Below are 20,502 nucleotides of genomic sequence, written 5' to 3'. Positions count from 1 at the left end.
AACCATGAAACGGAGGCCACCCGAGCATAGAAATAGCAAGAAAGAAAAAAAAACAAAAAAAAAACCGCACGTAAAATCTAAAAAAACGCAAACGGACAACGAAAAAGGGGGGTGCAACACGAGGACTTCCCAGGGGGTCACCCATCCTAGTACTACTCTAACCCAAGCACGCTTAACTGCGGAGTTCTGATGGGATCCGGTGCATTAGTGCTGGTATGATCGCACCCGAAATACTATCCATGCTTATTGCTTGTATGTCTTAAAAGACGCAGAACCTCCTTTGTTTTCGTTCGCGAGGCGTGGAACCCACGTGACCGATCGGCTCCGTTCCAAAAATACGAAAACCATCAACCATGAAGCGGAGGCCACCCGAGCATAGAAATAGCAAGAAAGAAAAAAAAACAAAAAAAAACCGCACGTAAAATCTAAAAAAACGCAAACGGACAACGAAAAAGGGGGGTGCAACACGAGGACTTCCCAGGGGGTCACCCATCCTAGTACTACTCTCGCCCAAGCACGCTTAACTGCGGAGTTCTGATAGGATCCGGTGCATTAGTGCTGGTATGATCGCACCCGAAATACTATCCATGCTTATTGCTTGTATGTCTTAAAAGACGCAGAACCTCCTTTGTTTTCGTACGCGAGGCGTGGGACCCACGTGACCGATCGGCTCCGTTCCAAAAATACGAAGACCATGAACCATGAAACGGAGGCCACCCGAGCATAGAAATAGCAAGAAAGAAAAAAAAACAAAAAAAAAAACGCACGTAAAATCTAAAAAAACGCAAACGGACAACGAAAAAGGGGGTGCAACACGAGGACTTCCCAGGGGGTCACCCATCCTAGTACTACTCTCGCCCAAGCACGCTTAACTGCGGAGTTCTGATGGGATCCGGTGCATTAGTGCTGGTATGATCGCACCCGAAATACGATCCATGCTTATTGCTTTTATGTCTTAAAAGACGCAGAACCTCCTTTGTTTTCGTACGCGAGGCGTGGAACCCACGTGACCGATCGGCTCCGTTCCAAAAATACGAAAACCATCAACCATGAAGCGGAGGCCACCCGAGCATAGAAATAGAAAGAAAGAAAAAAAAACAAAAAAAAAACCGCACGTAAAATCTAAAAAAACGCAAACGGACAACGAAAAAGGGGGGTGCAACACGAGGACTTCCCAGGGGGTTACCCATCCTAGTACTACTCTCGCCCAAGCACGCTTAACTGCGGAGTTCTGATGGGATCCGGTGCATTAGTGCTGGTATGATCGCACCCGAAATACTATCCATGCGTATTGCTTGTATGTCTTAAAAGACGCAGAACCTCCTTTGTTTTCGTACGCGAGGCGTGGGACCCACGTGACCGATCGGCTCCGTTCCAAAAATACGAAGACCATCAACCATGAAGCGGAGGCCACCCGAGCATAGAAATAGCAAGAAAGAAAAAAAACAAAAAAAAAACCGCACGTAAAATCTAAAAAAAACGCAAACGGACAACGAAAAAGGGGGTGCAACACGAGGACTTCCCATGGGGTCACCCATCCTAGTACTACTCTCGCCCAAGCACGCTTAACTGCGGAGTTCTGATGGGATCCGGTGCATTAGTGCTGGTATGATCGCACCCGAAATACTATCCATGCTTATTGCTTGTATGTCTTAAAAGACGCAGAACCTCCTTTGTTTTCGTACGCGAGGTGTGGGACCCACGTGACCGATCGACTCCGTTCCAAAAATACAAAGACCATGAACCATGAAACGGAGGCCACCCGAGCATAGAAATAGCAAGAAAGAAAAAAAAACAAAAAAAAAACCGCACGTAAAATCTAAAAAAACGCAAACGGACAACGAAAAAGGGGGGTGCAACACGAGGACTTCCCAGGGGGTCACCCATCCTAGTACTACTCTCGCCCAAGCACGCTTAACTGCGGAGTTCTGATAGGATCCGGTGCATTAGTGCTGGTATGATCGCACCCGAAATACTATCCATGCTTATTGCTTGTATGTCTTAAAAGACGCAGAACCTCCTTTGTTTTCGTACGCGAGGCGTGGGACCCACGTGACCGATCGGCTCCGTTCCAAAAATACGAAGACCATGAACCATGAAACGGAGGCCACCCGAGCATAGAAATAGCAAAAAAGAAAAAAAAAACAAAAAAAAACCGCACGTAAAATCTAAAAAAACGCAAACGGACAACGAAAAAGGGGGTGCAACACGAGGACTTCGCAGGGGGTCACCCATCCTAGTACTACTCTCGCCCAAGCACGCTTAACTGCGGAGTTCTGATGGGATCCGGTGCATTAGTGCTGGTATGATCGCACCAGAAATACTATCCATGCTTATTGCTTGTATGTCTTAAAAGACGCAGAACCTCCTTTGTTTTCGTACGCGAAGCGTGGGACCCACGTGACCGATCAGCTCCGTTCCAAAAATACGAAGACCATCAACCATGAAGCGGAGGCCACCCGAGCATAGAAATAGCAAGAAAGAAAAAAAAAACAAAAAAAAAACCGCACGTAAAATCTAAAAAAACGCAAACGGACAACGAAAAAGGGGGGTGCAACACGAGGACTTCCCATGGGGTCACCCATCCTAGTACTACTCTCGCCCAAGCACGCTTAACTGCGGAGTTCTGATGGGATCCGGTGCATTAGTGCTGGTATGATCGCACCCGAAATACTGTCCATGCTTATTGCTTGTATGTCTTAAAAGACACAGAACCTCCTTTGTTTTCGTACGCGAGGCGTGGGATCCACGTGACCGATCGGCTCCGTTCCAAAAATACGAAGACCATGAACCATGAAACGGAGGCCACCCGAGCATAGAAATAGCAAGAAAAAAAAAACAAAAAAAAACCGCACGTAAAATCTAAAAAAACGCAAACGGACAACGAAAAAGGGGGGGTGCAACACGAGGACTTCCCAGGGGGTCACCCATCCTAGTACTACTCTCGCCCAAGCACGCTTAACTGCGGAGTTCTGATGGGATCCGGTGCATTAGTGCTGGTATGATCGCACCCGAAATACGATCCATGCTTATTGCTTTTATGTCTTAAAAGACGCAGAACCTCCTTTGTTTTCGTACGCGAGGCGTGGAACCCACGTGACCGATCGGCTCCGTTCCAAAAATACGAAAACCATCAACCATGAAGCGGAGGCCACCCGAGCATAGAAATAGAAAGAAAGAAAAAAAAACAAAAAAAAACCGCACGTAAAATCTAAAAAAACGCAAACGGATAACGAAAAAGGGGGGGTGCAACACGAGGACTTCCCAGGGGGTCACCCATCCTAGTACTACTCTCGCCCAAGCACGCTTAACTGCGGAGTTCTGATGGGATCCGGTGCATTAGTGCTGGTATGATCGCACCCGAAATACTATCCATGCGTATTGCTTGTATGTCTTAAAAGACGCAGAACCTCCTTTGTTTTCGTACGCGAGGCGTGGGACCCACGTGACCGATCGGCTCCGTTCCAAAAATACAAAGACCATGAACCATGAAGCGGAGGCCACCCGAGCATAGAAATAGCAAGAAAGAAAAAAAAAACAAAAAAAAACCGCTCGTAAAATCTAAAAAAACGCAAACGGACAACGAAAAAGGGGGGTGCAACACGAGGACTTCCCATGGGGTCACCCATCCTAGTACTACTCTCGCCCAAGCACGCTTAACTGCGGAGTTCTGATGGGATCCGGTGCATTAGTGCTGGTATGATCGCACCCGAAATACTGTCCATGCTTATTGCTTGTATGTCTTAAAAGACACAGAACCTCCTTTGTTTTCGTACGCGAGGCGTGGGACCCACGTGACCGATCGGCTCCGTTCCAAAAATACGAAGACCATGAACCATGAAACGGAGGCCACCCGAGCATAGAAATAGCAAGAAAAAAAAAACAAAAAAAAAACCGCACGTAAAATCTAAAAAAAACGCAAACGGACAACGAAAAAGGGGGGGTGCAACACGAGGACTTTCCAGGGGGTCACCCATCCTAGTACTACTCTCGCCCAAGCACGCTTAACTGCGGAGTTCTGATGGGATCCGGTGCATTATTGCTGGTATGATCGCACCCGAAATACGATCCATGCTTATTGCTTTTATGTCTTAAAAGACGCAGAACCTCCTTTGTTTTCGTACGCGAGGCGTGGAACCCACGTGACCGATCGGCTCCGTTCCAAAAATACGAAAACCATCAACCATGAAGCGGAGGCCACCCGAGCATAGAAATAGAAAGAAAGAAAAAAAAACAAAAAAAAAACCGCACGTAAAATCTAAAAAAACGCAAACGGATAACGAAAAAGGGGGGTGCAACACGAGGACTTCCCAGGGGGTCACCCATCCTAGTACTACTCTCGCCCAAGCACGCTTAACTGCGGAGTTCTGATGGGATCCGGTGCATTAGTGCTGGTATGATCGCACCCGAAATACTATCCATGCTTATTGCTTGTATGTCTTAAAAGACGCAGAACCTCCTTTGTTTTCGTACGCGAGGCGTGGGACCCACGTGACCGATCGGCTCCGTTCCAAAAATACAAAGACCATGAACCATGAAACGGAGGCCACCCGAGCATAGAATTAGCAAGAAAGAAAAAAAAAACAAAAAAAAACCGCACGTAAAATCTAAAAAAACGCAAACGGACAACGAAAAAGGGGGGTGCAACACGAGGACTTCCCAGGGGGTCACCCATCCTAGTACTACTCTCGCCCAAGCACGCTTAACTGCGGAGTTCTGATGGGATCCGGTGCATTAGTGCTGGTATGATCGCACCCGAAATACTATCCATGCTTATTGCTTGTATGTCTTAAAAGACGCAGAACCTCCTTTGTTTTCGTACGCGAGGCGTGGGACCCACGTGACCGATCGGCTCCGTTCCAAAAATACGAAGACCATGAACCATGAAACGGAGGCCACCCGAGCATAGAAATAGCAAGAAAAAAAAAACAAAAAAAAACCGCACGTAAAATCTAAAAAAACGCAAACGGACAACGAAAAAGGGGGGGTGCAACACGAGGACTTCCCAGGGGTCACCCATCCTAGTACTACTCTCACCCAAGCACGCTTAACTGCGGAGTTCTGATGGGATCCGGTGCATTAGTGCTGGTATGATCGCACCCGAAATACTATCCATGCTTATTGCTTGTATGTCTTAAAAGACGCAGAACCTCCTTTGTTTTCGTACGCGAGTCGTGGGACCCACGTGACCGATCGGCTCCGTTCCAAAAATACGAAGACCATGAACCATGAAACGGAGGCCACCCGAGCATAGAAATAGCAAGAAAAAAAAACAAAAAAAAAACCGCACGTAAAATCTAAAAAAAACGCAAACGGACAACGAAAAAGGGGGGGTGCAACACGAGGACTTTCCAGGGGGTCACCCATCCTAGTACTACTCTCGCCCAAGCACGCTTAACTGCGGAGTTCTGATGGGATCCGGTGCATTAGTGCTGGTATGATCGCACCCGAAATACGATCCATGCTTATTGCTTTTATGTCTTAAAAGACGCAGAACCTCCTTTGTTTTCGTACGCGAGGCGTGGAACCCACGTGACCGATCGGCTCCGTTCCAAAAATACGAAAACCATCAACCATGAAGCGGAGGCCACCCGAGCATAGAAATAGAAAGAAAGAAAAAAAAACAAAAAAAAAACCGCACGTAAAATCTAAAAAAACGCAAACGGATAACGAAAAAGGGGGGTGCAACACGAGGACTTCCCAGGGGGTCACCCATCCTAGTACTACTCTCGCCCAAGCACGCTTAACTGCGGAGTTCTGATGGGATCCGGTGCATTAGTGCTGGTATGATCGCACCCGAAATACTATCCATGCTTATTGCTTGTATGTCTTAAAAGACGCAGAACCTCCTTTGTTTTCGTACGCGAGGCGTGGGACCCACGTGACCGATCGGCTCCGTTCCAAAAATACAAAGACCATGAACCATGAAACGGAGGCCACCCGAGCATAGAATTAGCAAGAAAGAAAAAAAAACAAAAAAAAAACCGCACGTAAAATCTAAAAAAACGCAAACGGACAACGAAAAAGGGGGGTGCAACACGAGGACTTCCCAGGGGGTCACCCATCCTAGTACTACTCTCGCCCAAGCACGCTTAACTGCGGAGTTCTGATGGGATCCGGTGCATTAGTGCTGGTATGATCGCACCCGAAATACTATCCATGCTTATTGCTTGTATGTCTTAAAAGACGCAGAACCTCCTTTGTTTTCGTACGCGAGGCGTGGGACCCACGTGACCGATCGGCTCCGTTCCAAAAATACGAAGACCATGAACCATGAAACGGAGGCCACCCGAGCATAGAAATAGCAAGAAAAAAAAAACAAAAAAAAACCGCACGTAAAATCTAAAAAAACGCAAACGGACAACGAAAAAGGGGGGGTGCAACACGAGGACTTCCCAGGGGTCACCCATCCTAGTACTACTCTCGCCCAAGCACGCTTAACTGCGGAGTTCTGATGGGATCCGGTGCATTAGTGCTGGTATGATCGCACCCGAAATACTATCCATGCTTATTGCTTGTATGTCTTAAAAGACGCAGAACCTCCTTTGTTTTCGTACGCGAAGCGTGGGACCCACGTGACCGATCAGCTCCGTTCCAAAAATACGAAGACCATCAACCATGAAGCGGAGGCCACCCGAGCATAGAAATAGCAAGAAAGAAAAAAAAAACAAAAAAAAAACCGCACGTAAAATCTAAAAAAACGCAAACGGACAACGAAAAAGGGGGGTGCAACACGAGGACTTCCCATGGGGTCACCCATCCTAGTACTACTCTCGCCCAAGCACGCTTAACTGCGGAGTTCTGATGGGATCCGGTGCATTAGTGCTGGTATGATCGCACCCGAAATACTGTCCATGCTTATTGCTTGTATGTCTTAAAAGACACAGAACCTCCTTTGTTTTCGTACGCGAGGCGTGGGACCCACGTGACCGATCGGCTCCGTTCCAAAAATACGAAGACCATGAACCATGAAACGGAGGCCACCCGAGCATAGAAATAGCAAGAAAAAAAAACAAAAAAAAAAACCGCACGTAAAATCTAAAAAAACGCAAACGGACAACGAAAAAGGGGGGGTGCAACACGAGGACTTCCCAGGGGGTCACCCATCCTAGTACTACTCTCGCCCAAGCACGCTTAACTGCGGAGTTCTGATGGGATCCGGTGCATTAGTGCTGGTATGATCGCACCCGAAATACGATCCATGCTTATTGCTTTTATGTCTTAAAAGACGCAGAACCTCCTTTGTTTTCGTACGCGAGGCGTGGAACCCACGTGACCGATCGGCTCCGTTCCAAAAATACGAAAACCATCAACCATGAAGCGGAGGCCACCCGAGCATAGAAATAGAAAGAAAGAAAAAAAAACAAAAAAAAACCGCACGTAAAATCTAAAAAAACGCAAACGGATAACGAAAAAGGGGGGGTGCAACACGAGGACTTCCCAGGGGGTCACCCATCCTAGTACTACTCTCGCCCAAGCACGCTTAACTGCGGAGTTCTGATGGGATCCGGTGCATTAGTGCTGGTATTATCGCACCCGAAATACTATCCATGCGTATTGCTTGTATGTCTTAAAAGACGCAGAACCTCCTTTGTTTTCGTACGCGAGGCGTGGGACCCACGTGACCGATCGGCTCCGTTCCAAAAATACAAAGACCATGAACCATGAAGCGGAGGCCACCCGAGCATAGAAATAGCAAGAAAGAAAAAAAAAACAAAAAAAAACCGCACGTAAAATCTAAAAAAACGCAAACGGACAACGAAAAAGGGGGGTGCAACACGAGGACTTCCCATGGGGTCACCCATCCTAGTACTACTCTCACCCAAGCACGCTTAACTGCGGAGTTCTGATGGGATCCGGTGCATTAGTGCTGGTATGATCGCACCCGAAATATTGTCCATGCTTATTGCTTGTATGTCTTAAAAGACACAGAACCTCCTTTGTTTTCGTACGCGAGGCGTGGGACCCACGTGACCGATCGGCTCCGTTCCAAAAATACGAAGACCATGAACCATGAAACGGAGGCCACCCGAGCATAGAAATAGCAAGAAAAAAAAAACAAAAAAAAAACCGCACGTAAAATCTAAAAAAAACGCAAACGGACAACGAAAAAGGGGGGGTGCAACACGAGGACTTTCCAGGGGGTCACCCATCCTAGTACTACTCTCGCCCAAGCACGCTTAACTGCGGAGTTCTGATGGGATCCGGTGCATTAGTGCTGGTATGATCGCACCCGAAATACGATCCATGCTTATTGCTTTTATGTCTTAAAAGACGCAGAACCTCCTTTGTTTTCGTACGCGAGGCGTGGAACCCACGTGACCGATCGGCTCCGTTCCAAAAATACGAAAACCATCAACCATGAAGCGGAGGCCACCCGAGCATAGAAATAGAAAGAAAGAAAAAAAAACAAAAAAAAAACCGCACGTAAAATCTAAAAAAACGCAAACGGATAACGAAAAAGGGGGGTGCAACACAAGGACTTCCCAGGGGGTCACCCATCCTAGTACTACTCTCGCCCAAGCACGCTTAACTGCGGAGTTCTGATGGGATCCGGTGCATTAGTGCTGGTATGATCGCACCCGAAATACTATCCATGCTTATTGCTTGTATGTCTTAAAAGACGCAGAACCTCCTTTGTTTTCGTACGCGAGGCGTGGGACCCACGTGACCGATCGGCTCCGTTCCAAAAATACAAAGACCATGAACCATGAAACGGAGGCCACCCGAGCATAGAATTAGCAAGAAAGAAAAAAAAACAAAAAAAAAACCGCACGTAAAATCTAAAAAAACGCAAACGGACAACGAAAAAGGGGGGTGCAACACGAGGACTTCCCAGGGGGTCACCCATCCTAGTACTACTCTCGCCCAAGCACGCTTAACTGCGGAGTTCTGATGGGATCCGGTGCATTAGTGCTGGTATGATCGCACCCGAAATACTATCCATGCTTATTGCTTGTATGTCTTAAAAGACGCAGAACCTCCTTTGTTTTCGTACGCGAGGCGTGGGACCCACGTGACCGATCGGCTCCGTTCCAAAAATACGAAGACCATGAACCATGAAACGGAGGCCACCCGAGCATAGAAATAGCAAGAAAAAAAAAACAAAAAAAAACCGCACGTAAAATCTAAAAAAACGCAAACGGACAACAAAAAAGGGGGGGTGCAACACGAGGACTTCCCAGGGGTCACCCATCCTAGTACTACTCTCGCCCAAGCACGCTTAACTGCGGAGTTCTGATGGGATCCGGTGCATTAGTGCTGGTATGATCGCACCCGAAATACTATCCATGCTTATTGCTTGTATGTCTTAAAAGACGCAGAACCTCCTTTGTTTTCGTACGCGAAGCGTGGGACCCACGTGACCGATCAGCTCCGTTCCAAAAATACGAAGACCATCAACCATGAAGCGGAGGCCACCCGAGCATAGAAATAGCAAGAAAGAAAAAAAAAACAAAAAAAAAACCGCACGTAAAATCTAAAAAAACGCAAACGGACAACGAAAAAGGGGGGTGCAACACGAGGACTTCCCATGGGGTCACCCATGCTAGTACTACTCTCGCCCAAGCACGCTTAACTGCGGAGTTCTGATGGGATCCGGTGCATTAGTGCTGGTATGATCGCACCCGAAATACTGTCCATGCTTATTGCTTGTATGTCTTAAAAGACACAGAACCTCCTTTGTTTTCGTACGCGAGGCGTGGGACCCACGTGACCGATCGGCTCCGTTCCAAAAATACGAAGACCATGAACCATGAAACGGAGGCCACCCGAGCATAGAAATAGCAAGAAAAAAAAACAAAAAAAAAAACCGCACGTAAAATCTAAAAAAACGCAAACGGACAACGAAAAAGGGGGGGTGCAACACGAGGACTTCCCAGGGGGTCACCCATCCTAGTACTACTCTCGCCCAAGCACGCTTAACTGCGGAGTTCTGATGGGATCCGGTGCATTAGTGCTGGTATGATCGCACCCGAAATACGATCCATGATTATTGCTTTTATGTCTTAAAAGACGCAGAACCTCCTTTGTTTTCGTACGCGAGGCGTGGAACCCACGTGACCGATCGGCTCCGTTCCAAAAATACGAAAACCATCAACCATGAAGCGGAGGCCACCCGAGCATAGAAATGGAAAGAAAGAAAAAAAAACAAAAAAAAACCGCACGTAAAATCTAAAAAAACGCAAACGGATAACGAAAAAGGGGGGTGCAACACGAGGACTTCCCAGGGGGTCACCCATCCTAGTACTACTCTCGCCCAAGCACGCTTCACTGCGGAGTTCTGATGGGATCCGGTGCATTAGTGCTGGTATGATCGCACCCGAAATACTATCCATGCGTATTGCTTGTATGTCTTAAAAGACGCAGAACCTCCTTTGTTTTCGTACGCGAGGCGTGGGACCCACGTGACCGATCGGCTCCGTTCCAAAAATACAAAGACCATGAACCATGAAGCGGAGGCCACCCGAGCATAGAAATAGCAAGAAAGAAAAAAAAACAAAAAAAAAACCGCACGTAAAATCTAAAAAAACGCAAACGGACAACGAAAAAGGGGGGTGCAACACGAGGACTTCCCATGGGGTCACCCATCCTAGTACTACTCTCGCCCAAGCACGCTTAACTGCGGAGTTCTGATGGGATCCGGTGCATTAGTGCTGGTATGATCGCACCCGAAATACTATCCATGCTTATTGCTTGTATGTCTTAAAAGACGCAGAACCTCCTTTGTTTTCGTACGCGAGGCGTGGGACCCACGTGACCGATCGGCTCCGTTCCAAAAATACAAAGACCATGAACCATGAAGCGGAGGCCACCCGAGCATAGAAATAGCAAGAAAGAAAAAAAAAACAAAAAAAAAACGCACGTAAAATCTAAAAAAACGCAAACGGACAACGAAAAAGGGGGGGGGGAGGGTGCAACACGAGGACTTCCCAGGGGGTCACCCATCCTAGTACTACTCTCGCCCAAGCACGCTTAACTGCGGAGTTCTGATGGGATCCGGTGCATTAGTGCTGGTATGATCGCAGCCGAAATACTATCCATGCTTATTGCTTGTATGTCTTAAAAGACGCAGAACCTCCTTTGTTTTCGTACGCGAGGCGTGGGACCCACGTGACCGATCGGCTCCGTTCCAAAAATACGAAGACCATGAACCATGAAACGGAGGCCACCCGAGCATAGAAATAGCAAGAAAAAAAAAACAAAAAAAAACCGCACGTAAAATCTAAAAAAACGCAAACGGACAACGAAAAAGGGGGGGTGCAACACGAGGACTTCCCAGGGGGTTACCCATCCTAGTACTACTCTCGCCCAAGCACGCTTAACTGCGGAGTTCTGATGGGATCCGGTGCATTAGTGCTGGTATGATCGCACCCGAAATACTATCCATGCTTATTGCTTTTATGTCTTAAAAGACGCAGAACCTCCTTTGTTTTCGTACGCGAGGCGTGGAACCCACGTGACCGATCGGCTCCGTTCCAAAAATACGAAAACCATCAACCATGAAGCGGAGGCCACCCGAGCATAGAAATAGCAAGAAAGAAAAAAAAACAAAAAAAACAGCACGTAAAATCTAAAAAAACGCAAACGGACAACGAAAAAGGGGGGTGCAACACGAGGACTTCCCAGGGGGTCACCCATCCTAGTACTACTCTCGCCCAAGCACGCTTAAGTGCGGAGTTCTGATGGGATCCGGTGCATTAGTGCTGGTATGATCGCACCCGAAATACTATCCATGCTTATTGCTTGTATGTCTTAAAAGACGCAGAACCTCCTTTGTTTTCGTACGCGAGGCGTGGGACCCACGTGACCGATCGGCTCCGTTCCAAAAATACGAAGACCATGAACCATGAAACGGAGGCCACCCGAGCATAGAAATAGCAAGAAAGAAAAAAAAACAAAAAAAAACCGCACGTAAAATCTAAAAAAACGCAAACGGACAACGAAAAAGGGGGGTGCAACACGAGGACTTCCCAGGGGGTCACCCATCCTAGTACTACTCTCGCCCAAGCACGCTTAACTGCGGAGTTCTGATGGGATCCGGTGCATTAGTGCTGGTATGATCGCACCCGAAATACTATCCACGCTTATTGCTTGTATGTCTTAAAAGACGCAGAACCTCCTTTGTTTTCGTACGCGAGGCGTGGGACCCACGTGACCGATCGGCTCCGTTCCAAAAATACGAAGACCACGAACCATGAAACGGAGGCCACCCGAGGATAGAAATAGCAAGAAAGAAAAAAAAAACAAAAAAAAACCGCACGTAAAATCTAAAAAAACGCAAACGGACAACGAAAAAGGGGGGTGCAACACGAGGACTTCCCAGGGGGTCACCCATCCTAGTACTACTCTCGCCCAAGCACGCTTAACTGCGGAGTTCTGATGGGATCCGGTGCATTAGTGCTGGTATGATCGCACCCAAAATACTATCCATGCTTATTGCTTGTATGTCTTAAAAGACGCAGAAACTCCTTTGTTTTCGTACGCGAGGCGTGGGACCCACGTGACCGATCCGCTCCGTTCCAAAAATACGAAGACCATCAACCATGAAGCGGAGGCCACCCGAGCATAGAAATAGCAAGAAAGAAAAAAAAACAAAAAAAAACGCACGTAAAATCTAAAAAAACGCAAACGGACAACGAAAAAGGGGGTGCAACACGAGGACTTCCCATGGGGTCACCCATCCTAGTACTACTCTCGCCCAAGCACGCTTAACTGCGGAGTTCTGATGGGATCCGGTGCATTAGTGCTGGTATGATCACACCCGAAATACTGTCCATGCTTATTGCTTGTATGTCTTAAAAGACACAGAACCTCCTTTGTTTTCGTACGCGAGTCGTGGGACCCACGTGACCGATCGGCTCCGTTCCAAAAATACGAAGACCATGAACCTTGAAACGGAGGCCACCCGAGCATAGAAATAGCAAGAAAAAAAAAACGAAAAAAAAACCGCACGTAAAATCTAAAAAAACGCAAACGGACAACGAAAAAGGGGGGGTGCAACACGAGGACTTCCCAGGGGGTCACCCATCCAAGTACTACTCTCGCCCAAGCACGCTTAACTGCAGAGTTCTGATGGGATCCGGTGCATTAGTGCTGGTATGATCGCACCCGAAATACTATCCATGCTTATTGCTTTTATGTCTTAAAAGACGCAGAACCTCCTTTGTTTTCGTACGCGAGGCGTGGAACCCACGTGACCGATCCGCTCCGTTCCAAAAATACGAAAACCATCAACCATGAAGCGGAGGCCACCCGAGCATAGAAATAGCAAGAAAGAAAAAAAAAACAAAAAAAAACCGCACGTAAAATCTAAAAAAACGCAAACAGACAACGAAAAAGGGGGGGTGCAACACGAGGACTTCCCGGGGGGTCACCCATCCTAGTACTACTCTCGCCCAAGCACGCTTAACTGCGGAGTTCTGATGGGATCCGGTGCATTAGTGCTGGTATGATCGCACCCGAAATACTATCCATGCTTATTGCTTTTATGTCTTAAAAGACGCAGAACCTCCTTTGTTTTCGTACGCGAGGCGTGGAACCCACGTGACCGATCGGCTCCGTTCCAAAAATACGAAAACCATCAACCATGAAGCGGAGGCCACCCGAGCATAGAAATAGCAAGAAAGAAAAAAAAACAAAAAAAAACCGCACGTAAAATCTAAAAAAACGCAAGCGGACAACGAAAAAGGGGGGTGCAACACGAAGACTTCCCAGGGGGTCACCCATCCTAGTACTACTCTCGCCCAAGCACGCTTAACTGCGGAGTTCTGATGGGATCCGGTGCATTAGTGCTGGTATGATCGCACCCGAAATACTATCCATGCTTATTGCTTGTATGTCTTAAAAGACGCAGAACCTCCTTTGTTTTCGTACGCGAGGCGTGGGACCCACGTGACCGATCGGCTCCGTTCCAAAAATACGAAGACCATGAACCATGAAACGGAGGCCACCCGAGCATAGAAATAGCAAGAAAAAAAAAACAAAAAAAACCGCACGTAAAATCTAAAAAAACGCAAACGGACAACGAAAAAGGGGGGGTGCAACACGAGGACTTCCCAGGGGGTCACCCATCCTAGTACTACTCTCGCCCAAGCACGCTTAACTGCGGAGTTCTGATGGGATCCGGTGCATTAGTGCTGGTATGATCGCACCCGAAATACTATCCATGCTTATTGCTTTTATTTCTTAAAAGACGCAGAACCTCCTTTGTTTTCGTACGCGAGGCGTGGAACCCACGTGACCGATCGGCTCCGTTCCAAAAATACGAAAACCATCAACCATGAAGCGGAGGCCACCCGAGCATAGAAATAGCAAGAAAGAAAAAAAAACAAAAAAAAACAGCACGTAAAATCTAAAAAAACGCAAACGGACAACGAAAAAGGGGGTGCAACACGAGGACTTCCCAGGGGGTCACCCATCCTAGTACTACTCTCGCCCAAGCACGCTTAACTGCGGAGTTCTGATGGGATCCGGTGCATTAGTGCTGGTATGATCGCACCCGAAATACTATCCATGCTTATTGCTTGTATGTCTTAAAAGACGCAGAACCTCCTTTGTTTTCGTACGCGAGGCGTGGGACCCACGTGACCGATCGGCTCCGTTCCAAAAATACGAAGACCATGAACCATGAAACGGAGGCCACCCGAGCATAGAAATAGCAAGTAAGAAAAAAAAACAAAAAAAAACCGCACGTAAAATCTAAAAAAACGCAAACGGACAACGAAAAAGGGGGGTGCAACACGAGGACTTCCCAGGGGGTCACCCATCCTAGTACTACTCTCGCCCAAGCACGCTTAACTGCGGAGTTCTGATGGGATCCGGTGCATTAGTGCTGGTCTGATCGCACCCGAAATACTATCCATGCTTATTGCTTGTATGTCTTAAAAGACGCAGAACCTCCTTTGTTTTCGTACGCGAGGCGTGGGACCCACGTGACCGATCGGCTCCGTTCCAAAAATACGAAGACCACGAACCATGAAACGGAGGCCACCCGAGGATAGAAATAGCAAGAAAGAAAAAAAAAACAAAAAAAAACCGCACGTAAAATCTAAAAAAACGCAAACGGACAACGAAAAAGGGGGGTGCAACATGAGGACTTCCCAGGGGGTCACCCATCCTAGTACTACTCTCGCCCAAGCACGCTTAACTGCGGAGTTCTGATGGGATCCGGTGCATTAGTGCTGGTATGATCGCACCCAAAATACTATCCATGCTTATTGCTTGTATGTCTTAAAAGACGCAGAAACTCCTTTGTTTTCGTACGCGAGGCGTGGGACCCACGTGACCGATCCGCTCCGTTCCAAAAATACGAAGACCATCAACCATGAAGCGGAGGCCACCCGAGCATAGAAATAGCAAGAAAGAAAAAAAAACAAAAAAAAACGCACGTAAAATCTAAAAAAACGCAAACGGACAACGAAAAAGGGGGTGCAACACGAGGACTTCCCATGGGGTCACCCATCCTAGTACTACTCTCGCCCAAGCACGCTTAACTGCGGAGTTCTGATGGGATCCGGTGCATTAGTGCTGGTATGATCACACCCGAAATACTGTCCATGCTTATTGCTTGTATGTCTTAAAAGACACAGAACCTCCTTTGTTTTCGTACGCGAGTCGTGGGACCCACGTGACCGATCGGCTCCGTTCCAAAAATACGAAGACCATGAACCTTGAAACGGAGGCCACCCGAGCATAGAAATAGCAAGAAAAAAAAAACGAAAAAAAAACCGCACGTAAAATCTAAAAAAACGCAAACGGACAACGAAAAAGGGGGGGTGCAACACGAGGACTTCCCAGGGGGTCACCCATCCAAGTACTACTCTCGCCCAAGCACGCTTAACTGCAGAGTTCTGATGGGATCCGGTGCATTAGTGCTGGTATGATCGCACCCGAAATACTATCCATGCTTATTGCTTTTATGTCTTAAAAGACGCAGAACCTCCTTTGTTTTCGTACGCGAGGCGTGGAACCCACGTGACCGATCCGCTCCGTTCCAAAAATACGAAAACCATCAACCATGAAGCGGAGGCCACCCGAGCATAGAAATAGCAAGAAAGAAAAAAAAAACAAAAAAAAACCGCACGTAAAATCTAAAAAAACGCAAACAGACAACGAAAAAGGGGGGGTGCAACACGAGGACTTCCCGGGGGGTCACCCATCCTAGTACTACTCTCGCCCAAGCACGCTTAACTGCGGAGTTCTGATGGGATCCGGTGCATTAGTGCTGGTATGATCGCACCCGAAATACTATCCATGCTTATTGCTTTTATGTCTTAAAAGACGCAGAACCTCCTTTGTTTTCGTACGCGAGGCGTGGAACCCACGTGACCGATCGGCTCCGTTCCAAAAATACGAAAACCATCAACCATGAAGCGGAGGCCACCCGAGCATAGAAATAGCAAGAAAGAAAAAAAAACAAAAAAAAACCGCACGTAAAATCTAAAAAAACGCAAGCGGACAACGAAAAAGGGGGGTGCAACACGAAGACTTCCCAGGGGGTCACCCATCCTAGTACTACTCTCGCCCAAGCACGCTTAACTGCGGAGTTCTGATGGGATCCGGTGCATTAGTGCTGGTATGATCGCACCCGAAATACTATCCATGCTTATTGCTTGTATGTCTTAAAAGACGCAGAACCTCCTTTGTTTTCGTACGCGAGGCGTGGGACCCACGTGACCGATCGGCTCCGTTCCAAAAATACGAAGACCATGAACCATGAAACGGAGGCCACCCGAGCATAGAAATAGCAAGAAAAAAAAAACAAAAAAAACCGCACGTAAAATCTAAAAAAACGCAAACGGACAACGAAAAAGGGGGGTGCAACACGAGGACTTCCCAGGGGGTCACCCATCCTAGTACTACTCTCGCCCAAGCACGCTTAACTGCGGAGTTCTGATGGGATCCGGTGCATTAGTGCTGGTATGATCGCACCCGAAATACTATCCATGCTTATTGCTTTTATGTCTTAAAAGACGCAGAACCTCCTTTGTTTTCGTACGCGAGGCGTGGAACCCACGTGACCGATCGGCTCCGTTCCAAAAATACGAAAACCATCAACCATGAAGCGGAGGCCACCCGAGCATAGAAATAGCAAGAAAGAAAAAAAAACAAAAAAAAACAGCACGTAAAATCTAAAAAAACGAAAACGGACAACGAAAAAGGGGGGTGCAACACGAGGACTTCCCAGGGGGTCACCCATCCTAGTACTACTCTCGCCCAAGCACGCTTAACTGCGGAGTTCTGATGGGATCCGGTGCATTAGTGCTGGTATGATCGCACCCGAAATACTATCCATGCTTATTGCTTGTATGTCTTAAAAGACGCAGAACCTCCTTTGTTTTCGTACGCGAGGCGTGGGACCCACGTGACCGATCGGCTCCGTTCCAAAAATACGAAGACCATGAACCATGAAACGGAGGCCACCCGAGCATAGAAATAGCAAGTAAGAAAAAAAAACAAAAAAAAACCGCACGTAAAATCTAAAAAAACGCAAACGGACAACGAAAAAGGGGGGTGCAACACGAGGACTTCCCAGGGGGTCACCCATCCTAGTACTACTCTCGCCCAAGCACGCTTAACTGCGGAGTTCTGATGGGATCCGGTGCATTAGTGCTGGTCTGATCGCACCCGAAATACTATCCATGCTTATTGCTTGTATGTCTTAAAAGACGCAGAACCTCCTTTGTTTTCGTACGCGAGGCGTGGGACCCACGTGACCGATCGGCTCCGTTCCAAAAATACGAAGACCACGAACCATGAAATGGAGGCCACCCGAGGATAGAAATAGCAAGAAAGAAAAAAAAAACAAAAAAAAACCGCACGTAAAATCTAAAAAAACGCAAACGGACAACGAAAAAGGGGGGTGCAACATGAGGACTTCCCAGGGGGTCACCCATCCTAGTACTACTCTCGCCCAAGCACGCTTAACTGCGGAGTTCTGATGGGATCCGGTGCATTAGTGCTGGTATGATCGCACCCAAAATACTATCCATGCTTATTGCTTGTATGTCTTAAAAGACGCAGAAACTCCTTTGTTTTCGTACGCGAGGCGTGGGACCCACGTGACCGATCCGCTCCGTTCCAAAAATACGAAGACCATCAACCATGAAGCGGAGGCCACCCGAGCATAGAAATAGCAAGAAAGAAAAAAAAACAAAAAAAAAAACGCACGTAAAATCTAAAAAAACGCAAACGGACAACGAAAAAGGGGGTGCAACACGAGGACTTCCCATGGGGTCACCCATCCTAGTACTACTCTCGCCCAAGCACGCTTAACTGCGGAGTTCTGATGGGATCTGGTGCATTAGTGCTGGTATGATCACACCCGAAATACTGTCCATGCTTATTGCTTGTATGTCTTAAAAGACACAGAACCTCCTTTGTTTTCGTACGCGAGTCGTGGGACCCACGTGACCGATCGGCTCCGTTCCAAAAATACGAAGACCATGAACCTTGAAACGGAGGCCACCCGAGCATAGAAATAGCAAGAAAAAAAAAACGAAAAAAAAACCGCACGTAAAATCTAAAAAAACGCAAACGGACAACGAAAAAGGGGGGGTGCAACACGAGGACTTCCCAGGGGGTCACCCATCCAAGTACTACTCTCGCCCAAGCACGCTTAACTGCGGAGTTCTGATGGGATCCGGTGCATTAGTGCTGGTATGATCGCACCCTAAATACTATCCATGCTTATTGCTTTTATGTCTTAAAAGACGCAGAACCTCCTTTGTTTTCGTACGCGAGGCGTGGAACCCACGTGACCGATCCGCTCCGTTCCAAAAATACGAAAACCATCAACCATGAAGCGGAGGCCACCCGAGCATAGAAATAGCAAGAAAGAAAAAAAAAACAAAAAAAAACCGCACGTAAAATCTAAAAAAACGCAAACGGACAACGAAAAAGGGGGGGTGCAACACGAGGACTTCTCAGGGGGTCACCCATCCTAGTACTACTCTCGCCCAAGCACGCTTAACTGCGGAGTTCTGATGGGATCCGGTGCATTAGTGCTGGTATGATCGCACCCGAAATACTATCCATGCTTATTGCTTTTATGTCTTAAAAGACGCAGAACCTCCTTTGTTTTCGTACGCGAGGCGTGGAACCCACGTGACCGATCGGCTCCGTTCCAAAAATACGAAAACCATCAACCATGAAGCGGAGGCCACCCGAGCATAGAAATAGCAAGAAAGAAAAAAAAACAAAAAAAAACCGCACGTAAAATCTAAAAAAACGCAAGCGGACAACGAAAAAGGGGGGTGCAACACGAGGACTTCCCAGGGGGTCACCCATCCTAGTACTACTCTCGCCCAAGCACGCTTAACTGCGGAGTTCTGATGGGATCCGGTGCATTAGTGCTGGTATGATCGCACCCGAAATACTATCCATGCTTATTGCTTGTATGTCTTAAAAGACGCAGAACCTCCTTTGTTTTCGTACGCGAGGCGTGGGACCCACGTGACCGATCGGCTCCGTTCCAAAAATACGAAGACCATGAACCATGAAACGGAGGCCACCCGAGCATAGAAATAGCAAGAAAAAAAAAACAAAAAAAAACCGCACGTAAAATCTAAAAAAACGCAAACGGACAACGAAAAAGGGGGGGTGCAACACGAGGACTTCCCAGGGGGTCACCCATCCTAGTACTACTCTCGCCCAAGCACGCTTAACTGCGGAGTTCTGATGGGATCCGGTGCATTAGTGCTGGTATGATCGCACCCGAAATACTATCCATGCTTATTGCTTGTATGTCTTAAAAGACGCAGAACCTCCTTTGTTTTCGTACGCGAGGCGTGGAACCCACGTGACCGATCGGCTCCGTTCCAAAAATACGAAAACCATCAACCATGAAGCGGAGGCCACCCGAGCATAGAAATAGCAAGAAAGAAAAAAAAAACAAAAAAAAACAGCACGTAAAATCTAAAAAAACGCAAACGGACAACGAAAAAGGGGGGTGCAACACGAGGACTTCCCAGGGGGTCACCCATCCTAGTACTACTCTCGCCCAAGCACGCTTAACTGCGGAGTTCTGATGGGATCCGGTGCATTAGTGCTGGTATGATCGCACCCGAAATACTATCCATGCTTATTGCTTGTATGTCTTAAAAGACGCAGAACCTCCTTTGTTTTCGTACGCGAGGCGTGGGACCCACGTGACCGATCGGCTCCGTTCCAAAAATACGAAGACCATGAACCATGAAACGGAGGCCACCCGAGCATAGAAATAGCAAGAAAGAAAAAAAAACAAAAAAAAACAGCACGTAAAATCTAAAAAAACGCAAACGGACAACGAAAAAGGGGGTGCAACACGAGGACTTCCCAGGGGGTCACCCATCCTAGTACTACTCTCGCCCAAGCACGCTTAACTGCGGAGTTCTGATGGGATCCGGTGCATTAGTGCTGGTATGATCGCACCCGAAATACTATCCATGCTTATTGCTTGTATGTCTTAAAAGACGCAGAACCTCCTTTGTTTTCGTACGCGAGGCGTGGGACCCACGTGAC

At 47.5% G+C, this 20,502-nt stretch overlaps 59 non-coding genes across 59 annotated transcripts; all 59 read right to left on the bottom strand.

Annotated features, from left to right (window-relative positions):
* Window positions 1-108: 108 nt before the first annotated feature.
* On the bottom strand, window positions 109-227 carry LOC145146347 (5S ribosomal RNA). Its single transcript, XR_013727295.1, has one exon. It is a non-coding gene; the product is annotated as a 5S ribosomal RNA (ribosomal RNA).
* Window positions 228-456: 229 nt separating this feature from the next.
* LOC145138349 (5S ribosomal RNA) lies at window positions 457-575 on the bottom strand. Its single transcript, XR_013721456.1, has one exon. It is a non-coding gene; the product is annotated as a 5S ribosomal RNA (ribosomal RNA).
* Window positions 576-804: 229 nt separating this feature from the next.
* On the bottom strand, window positions 805-923 carry LOC145149303 (5S ribosomal RNA). Its single transcript, XR_013730152.1, has one exon. It is a non-coding gene; the product is annotated as a 5S ribosomal RNA (ribosomal RNA).
* Window positions 924-1,153: 230 nt separating this feature from the next.
* On the bottom strand, window positions 1,154-1,272 carry LOC145154423 (5S ribosomal RNA). Its single transcript, XR_013734894.1, has one exon. It is a non-coding gene; the product is annotated as a 5S ribosomal RNA (ribosomal RNA).
* Window positions 1,273-1,501: 229 nt separating this feature from the next.
* LOC145153154 (5S ribosomal RNA) lies at window positions 1,502-1,620 on the bottom strand. Its single transcript, XR_013733678.1, has one exon. It is a non-coding gene; the product is annotated as a 5S ribosomal RNA (ribosomal RNA).
* A 230-nt stretch (window positions 1,621-1,850) lies between these two features.
* On the bottom strand, window positions 1,851-1,969 carry LOC145138337 (5S ribosomal RNA). Its single transcript, XR_013721452.1, has one exon. It is a non-coding gene; the product is annotated as a 5S ribosomal RNA (ribosomal RNA).
* Window positions 1,970-2,198: 229 nt separating this feature from the next.
* On the bottom strand, window positions 2,199-2,317 carry LOC145143013 (5S ribosomal RNA). Its single transcript, XR_013724074.1, has one exon. It is a non-coding gene; the product is annotated as a 5S ribosomal RNA (ribosomal RNA).
* Window positions 2,318-2,548: 231 nt separating this feature from the next.
* On the bottom strand, window positions 2,549-2,667 carry LOC145153153 (5S ribosomal RNA). Its single transcript, XR_013733677.1, has one exon. It is a non-coding gene; the product is annotated as a 5S ribosomal RNA (ribosomal RNA).
* Window positions 2,668-2,894: 227 nt separating this feature from the next.
* On the bottom strand, window positions 2,895-3,013 carry LOC145149291 (5S ribosomal RNA). The gene has a single exon (XR_013730141.1). It is a non-coding gene; the product is annotated as a 5S ribosomal RNA (ribosomal RNA).
* A 230-nt stretch (window positions 3,014-3,243) lies between these two features.
* Window positions 3,244-3,362, bottom strand: LOC145149279 (5S ribosomal RNA). Its single transcript, XR_013730130.1, has one exon. It is a non-coding gene; the product is annotated as a 5S ribosomal RNA (ribosomal RNA).
* Window positions 3,363-3,592: 230 nt separating this feature from the next.
* LOC145153151 (5S ribosomal RNA) lies at window positions 3,593-3,711 on the bottom strand. The gene has a single exon (XR_013733675.1). It is a non-coding gene; the product is annotated as a 5S ribosomal RNA (ribosomal RNA).
* Window positions 3,712-3,940: 229 nt separating this feature from the next.
* LOC145146766 (5S ribosomal RNA) lies at window positions 3,941-4,059 on the bottom strand. Its single transcript, XR_013727694.1, has one exon. It is a non-coding gene; the product is annotated as a 5S ribosomal RNA (ribosomal RNA).
* Window positions 4,060-4,289: 230 nt separating this feature from the next.
* On the bottom strand, window positions 4,290-4,408 carry LOC145149268 (5S ribosomal RNA). Its single transcript, XR_013730119.1, has one exon. It is a non-coding gene; the product is annotated as a 5S ribosomal RNA (ribosomal RNA).
* A 230-nt stretch (window positions 4,409-4,638) lies between these two features.
* LOC145149257 (5S ribosomal RNA) lies at window positions 4,639-4,757 on the bottom strand. Its single transcript, XR_013730108.1, has one exon. It is a non-coding gene; the product is annotated as a 5S ribosomal RNA (ribosomal RNA).
* A 227-nt stretch (window positions 4,758-4,984) lies between these two features.
* Window positions 4,985-5,102, bottom strand: LOC145146860 (5S ribosomal RNA). Its single transcript, XR_013727784.1, has one exon. It is a non-coding gene; the product is annotated as a 5S ribosomal RNA (ribosomal RNA).
* A 228-nt stretch (window positions 5,103-5,330) lies between these two features.
* Window positions 5,331-5,449, bottom strand: LOC145137365 (5S ribosomal RNA). The gene has a single exon (XR_013721005.1). It is a non-coding gene; the product is annotated as a 5S ribosomal RNA (ribosomal RNA).
* A 230-nt stretch (window positions 5,450-5,679) lies between these two features.
* Window positions 5,680-5,798, bottom strand: LOC145149245 (5S ribosomal RNA). Its single transcript, XR_013730096.1, has one exon. It is a non-coding gene; the product is annotated as a 5S ribosomal RNA (ribosomal RNA).
* Window positions 5,799-6,028: 230 nt separating this feature from the next.
* LOC145149232 (5S ribosomal RNA) lies at window positions 6,029-6,147 on the bottom strand. The gene has a single exon (XR_013730084.1). It is a non-coding gene; the product is annotated as a 5S ribosomal RNA (ribosomal RNA).
* Window positions 6,148-6,374: 227 nt separating this feature from the next.
* On the bottom strand, window positions 6,375-6,492 carry LOC145143312 (5S ribosomal RNA). The gene has a single exon (XR_013724358.1). It is a non-coding gene; the product is annotated as a 5S ribosomal RNA (ribosomal RNA).
* A 231-nt stretch (window positions 6,493-6,723) lies between these two features.
* LOC145153150 (5S ribosomal RNA) lies at window positions 6,724-6,842 on the bottom strand. The gene has a single exon (XR_013733674.1). It is a non-coding gene; the product is annotated as a 5S ribosomal RNA (ribosomal RNA).
* Window positions 6,843-7,070: 228 nt separating this feature from the next.
* On the bottom strand, window positions 7,071-7,189 carry LOC145149220 (5S ribosomal RNA). Its single transcript, XR_013730073.1, has one exon. It is a non-coding gene; the product is annotated as a 5S ribosomal RNA (ribosomal RNA).
* A 230-nt stretch (window positions 7,190-7,419) lies between these two features.
* On the bottom strand, window positions 7,420-7,538 carry LOC145154618 (5S ribosomal RNA). The gene has a single exon (XR_013735085.1). It is a non-coding gene; the product is annotated as a 5S ribosomal RNA (ribosomal RNA).
* A 230-nt stretch (window positions 7,539-7,768) lies between these two features.
* LOC145137580 (5S ribosomal RNA) lies at window positions 7,769-7,887 on the bottom strand. The gene has a single exon (XR_013721133.1). It is a non-coding gene; the product is annotated as a 5S ribosomal RNA (ribosomal RNA).
* A 229-nt stretch (window positions 7,888-8,116) lies between these two features.
* LOC145137357 (5S ribosomal RNA) lies at window positions 8,117-8,235 on the bottom strand. The gene has a single exon (XR_013721004.1). It is a non-coding gene; the product is annotated as a 5S ribosomal RNA (ribosomal RNA).
* Window positions 8,236-8,465: 230 nt separating this feature from the next.
* LOC145154221 (5S ribosomal RNA) lies at window positions 8,466-8,584 on the bottom strand. The gene has a single exon (XR_013734704.1). It is a non-coding gene; the product is annotated as a 5S ribosomal RNA (ribosomal RNA).
* Window positions 8,585-8,814: 230 nt separating this feature from the next.
* LOC145149209 (5S ribosomal RNA) lies at window positions 8,815-8,933 on the bottom strand. Its single transcript, XR_013730062.1, has one exon. It is a non-coding gene; the product is annotated as a 5S ribosomal RNA (ribosomal RNA).
* Window positions 8,934-9,160: 227 nt separating this feature from the next.
* On the bottom strand, window positions 9,161-9,278 carry LOC145143301 (5S ribosomal RNA). Its single transcript, XR_013724348.1, has one exon. It is a non-coding gene; the product is annotated as a 5S ribosomal RNA (ribosomal RNA).
* A 231-nt stretch (window positions 9,279-9,509) lies between these two features.
* On the bottom strand, window positions 9,510-9,628 carry LOC145156081 (5S ribosomal RNA). The gene has a single exon (XR_013736507.1). It is a non-coding gene; the product is annotated as a 5S ribosomal RNA (ribosomal RNA).
* Window positions 9,629-9,856: 228 nt separating this feature from the next.
* Window positions 9,857-9,975, bottom strand: LOC145149198 (5S ribosomal RNA). The gene has a single exon (XR_013730051.1). It is a non-coding gene; the product is annotated as a 5S ribosomal RNA (ribosomal RNA).
* Window positions 9,976-10,204: 229 nt separating this feature from the next.
* Window positions 10,205-10,323, bottom strand: LOC145154480 (5S ribosomal RNA). Its single transcript, XR_013734952.1, has one exon. It is a non-coding gene; the product is annotated as a 5S ribosomal RNA (ribosomal RNA).
* Window positions 10,324-10,553: 230 nt separating this feature from the next.
* On the bottom strand, window positions 10,554-10,672 carry LOC145153149 (5S ribosomal RNA). Its single transcript, XR_013733673.1, has one exon. It is a non-coding gene; the product is annotated as a 5S ribosomal RNA (ribosomal RNA).
* Window positions 10,673-10,910: 238 nt separating this feature from the next.
* Window positions 10,911-11,029, bottom strand: LOC145139100 (5S ribosomal RNA). Its single transcript, XR_013721830.1, has one exon. It is a non-coding gene; the product is annotated as a 5S ribosomal RNA (ribosomal RNA).
* A 227-nt stretch (window positions 11,030-11,256) lies between these two features.
* LOC145154420 (5S ribosomal RNA) lies at window positions 11,257-11,375 on the bottom strand. Its single transcript, XR_013734892.1, has one exon. It is a non-coding gene; the product is annotated as a 5S ribosomal RNA (ribosomal RNA).
* Window positions 11,376-11,603: 228 nt separating this feature from the next.
* Window positions 11,604-11,722, bottom strand: LOC145144052 (5S ribosomal RNA). The gene has a single exon (XR_013725073.1). It is a non-coding gene; the product is annotated as a 5S ribosomal RNA (ribosomal RNA).
* A 229-nt stretch (window positions 11,723-11,951) lies between these two features.
* LOC145149185 (5S ribosomal RNA) lies at window positions 11,952-12,070 on the bottom strand. The gene has a single exon (XR_013730040.1). It is a non-coding gene; the product is annotated as a 5S ribosomal RNA (ribosomal RNA).
* Window positions 12,071-12,300: 230 nt separating this feature from the next.
* LOC145149174 (5S ribosomal RNA) lies at window positions 12,301-12,419 on the bottom strand. Its single transcript, XR_013730029.1, has one exon. It is a non-coding gene; the product is annotated as a 5S ribosomal RNA (ribosomal RNA).
* Window positions 12,420-12,646: 227 nt separating this feature from the next.
* On the bottom strand, window positions 12,647-12,765 carry LOC145154610 (5S ribosomal RNA). The gene has a single exon (XR_013735077.1). It is a non-coding gene; the product is annotated as a 5S ribosomal RNA (ribosomal RNA).
* Window positions 12,766-12,993: 228 nt separating this feature from the next.
* LOC145156078 (5S ribosomal RNA) lies at window positions 12,994-13,112 on the bottom strand. Its single transcript, XR_013736503.1, has one exon. It is a non-coding gene; the product is annotated as a 5S ribosomal RNA (ribosomal RNA).
* Window positions 13,113-13,343: 231 nt separating this feature from the next.
* LOC145153908 (5S ribosomal RNA) lies at window positions 13,344-13,462 on the bottom strand. Its single transcript, XR_013734399.1, has one exon. It is a non-coding gene; the product is annotated as a 5S ribosomal RNA (ribosomal RNA).
* Window positions 13,463-13,691: 229 nt separating this feature from the next.
* LOC145155397 (5S ribosomal RNA) lies at window positions 13,692-13,810 on the bottom strand. The gene has a single exon (XR_013735840.1). It is a non-coding gene; the product is annotated as a 5S ribosomal RNA (ribosomal RNA).
* Window positions 13,811-14,036: 226 nt separating this feature from the next.
* Window positions 14,037-14,155, bottom strand: LOC145149162 (5S ribosomal RNA). Its single transcript, XR_013730018.1, has one exon. It is a non-coding gene; the product is annotated as a 5S ribosomal RNA (ribosomal RNA).
* Window positions 14,156-14,383: 228 nt separating this feature from the next.
* LOC145149150 (5S ribosomal RNA) lies at window positions 14,384-14,502 on the bottom strand. Its single transcript, XR_013730007.1, has one exon. It is a non-coding gene; the product is annotated as a 5S ribosomal RNA (ribosomal RNA).
* A 229-nt stretch (window positions 14,503-14,731) lies between these two features.
* On the bottom strand, window positions 14,732-14,850 carry LOC145155758 (5S ribosomal RNA). The gene has a single exon (XR_013736187.1). It is a non-coding gene; the product is annotated as a 5S ribosomal RNA (ribosomal RNA).
* A 230-nt stretch (window positions 14,851-15,080) lies between these two features.
* Window positions 15,081-15,199, bottom strand: LOC145143577 (5S ribosomal RNA). The gene has a single exon (XR_013724608.1). It is a non-coding gene; the product is annotated as a 5S ribosomal RNA (ribosomal RNA).
* Window positions 15,200-15,426: 227 nt separating this feature from the next.
* LOC145154609 (5S ribosomal RNA) lies at window positions 15,427-15,545 on the bottom strand. The gene has a single exon (XR_013735076.1). It is a non-coding gene; the product is annotated as a 5S ribosomal RNA (ribosomal RNA).
* A 228-nt stretch (window positions 15,546-15,773) lies between these two features.
* LOC145156077 (5S ribosomal RNA) lies at window positions 15,774-15,892 on the bottom strand. The gene has a single exon (XR_013736502.1). It is a non-coding gene; the product is annotated as a 5S ribosomal RNA (ribosomal RNA).
* Window positions 15,893-16,123: 231 nt separating this feature from the next.
* Window positions 16,124-16,242, bottom strand: LOC145153907 (5S ribosomal RNA). The gene has a single exon (XR_013734398.1). It is a non-coding gene; the product is annotated as a 5S ribosomal RNA (ribosomal RNA).
* A 229-nt stretch (window positions 16,243-16,471) lies between these two features.
* On the bottom strand, window positions 16,472-16,590 carry LOC145155396 (5S ribosomal RNA). Its single transcript, XR_013735839.1, has one exon. It is a non-coding gene; the product is annotated as a 5S ribosomal RNA (ribosomal RNA).
* A 225-nt stretch (window positions 16,591-16,815) lies between these two features.
* Window positions 16,816-16,934, bottom strand: LOC145149139 (5S ribosomal RNA). Its single transcript, XR_013729996.1, has one exon. It is a non-coding gene; the product is annotated as a 5S ribosomal RNA (ribosomal RNA).
* A 229-nt stretch (window positions 16,935-17,163) lies between these two features.
* LOC145149127 (5S ribosomal RNA) lies at window positions 17,164-17,282 on the bottom strand. Its single transcript, XR_013729985.1, has one exon. It is a non-coding gene; the product is annotated as a 5S ribosomal RNA (ribosomal RNA).
* A 229-nt stretch (window positions 17,283-17,511) lies between these two features.
* LOC145155757 (5S ribosomal RNA) lies at window positions 17,512-17,630 on the bottom strand. The gene has a single exon (XR_013736186.1). It is a non-coding gene; the product is annotated as a 5S ribosomal RNA (ribosomal RNA).
* Window positions 17,631-17,860: 230 nt separating this feature from the next.
* Window positions 17,861-17,979, bottom strand: LOC145143576 (5S ribosomal RNA). The gene has a single exon (XR_013724607.1). It is a non-coding gene; the product is annotated as a 5S ribosomal RNA (ribosomal RNA).
* Window positions 17,980-18,208: 229 nt separating this feature from the next.
* Window positions 18,209-18,327, bottom strand: LOC145143989 (5S ribosomal RNA). The gene has a single exon (XR_013725012.1). It is a non-coding gene; the product is annotated as a 5S ribosomal RNA (ribosomal RNA).
* A 228-nt stretch (window positions 18,328-18,555) lies between these two features.
* On the bottom strand, window positions 18,556-18,674 carry LOC145152681 (5S ribosomal RNA). Its single transcript, XR_013733208.1, has one exon. It is a non-coding gene; the product is annotated as a 5S ribosomal RNA (ribosomal RNA).
* Window positions 18,675-18,905: 231 nt separating this feature from the next.
* Window positions 18,906-19,024, bottom strand: LOC145153524 (5S ribosomal RNA). Its single transcript, XR_013734026.1, has one exon. It is a non-coding gene; the product is annotated as a 5S ribosomal RNA (ribosomal RNA).
* Window positions 19,025-19,253: 229 nt separating this feature from the next.
* On the bottom strand, window positions 19,254-19,372 carry LOC145149114 (5S ribosomal RNA). Its single transcript, XR_013729973.1, has one exon. It is a non-coding gene; the product is annotated as a 5S ribosomal RNA (ribosomal RNA).
* Window positions 19,373-19,599: 227 nt separating this feature from the next.
* LOC145149102 (5S ribosomal RNA) lies at window positions 19,600-19,718 on the bottom strand. Its single transcript, XR_013729962.1, has one exon. It is a non-coding gene; the product is annotated as a 5S ribosomal RNA (ribosomal RNA).
* A 230-nt stretch (window positions 19,719-19,948) lies between these two features.
* On the bottom strand, window positions 19,949-20,067 carry LOC145149091 (5S ribosomal RNA). The gene has a single exon (XR_013729951.1). It is a non-coding gene; the product is annotated as a 5S ribosomal RNA (ribosomal RNA).
* A 228-nt stretch (window positions 20,068-20,295) lies between these two features.
* On the bottom strand, window positions 20,296-20,414 carry LOC145149079 (5S ribosomal RNA). The gene has a single exon (XR_013729940.1). It is a non-coding gene; the product is annotated as a 5S ribosomal RNA (ribosomal RNA).
* Window positions 20,415-20,502: the final 88 nt, after the last annotated feature.

Source organism: Lactuca virosa, chromosome 1, assembly GCF_052849685.1.
Source record: "Lactuca virosa cultivar CGN04683 chromosome 1, Lactuca_virosa_CGN04683_v6, whole genome shotgun sequence".
Taxonomy (NCBI): domain Eukaryota; kingdom Viridiplantae; phylum Streptophyta; class Magnoliopsida; order Asterales; family Asteraceae; genus Lactuca; species Lactuca virosa.
This window is presented reverse-complemented; position numbering and strand designations above follow the sequence as displayed.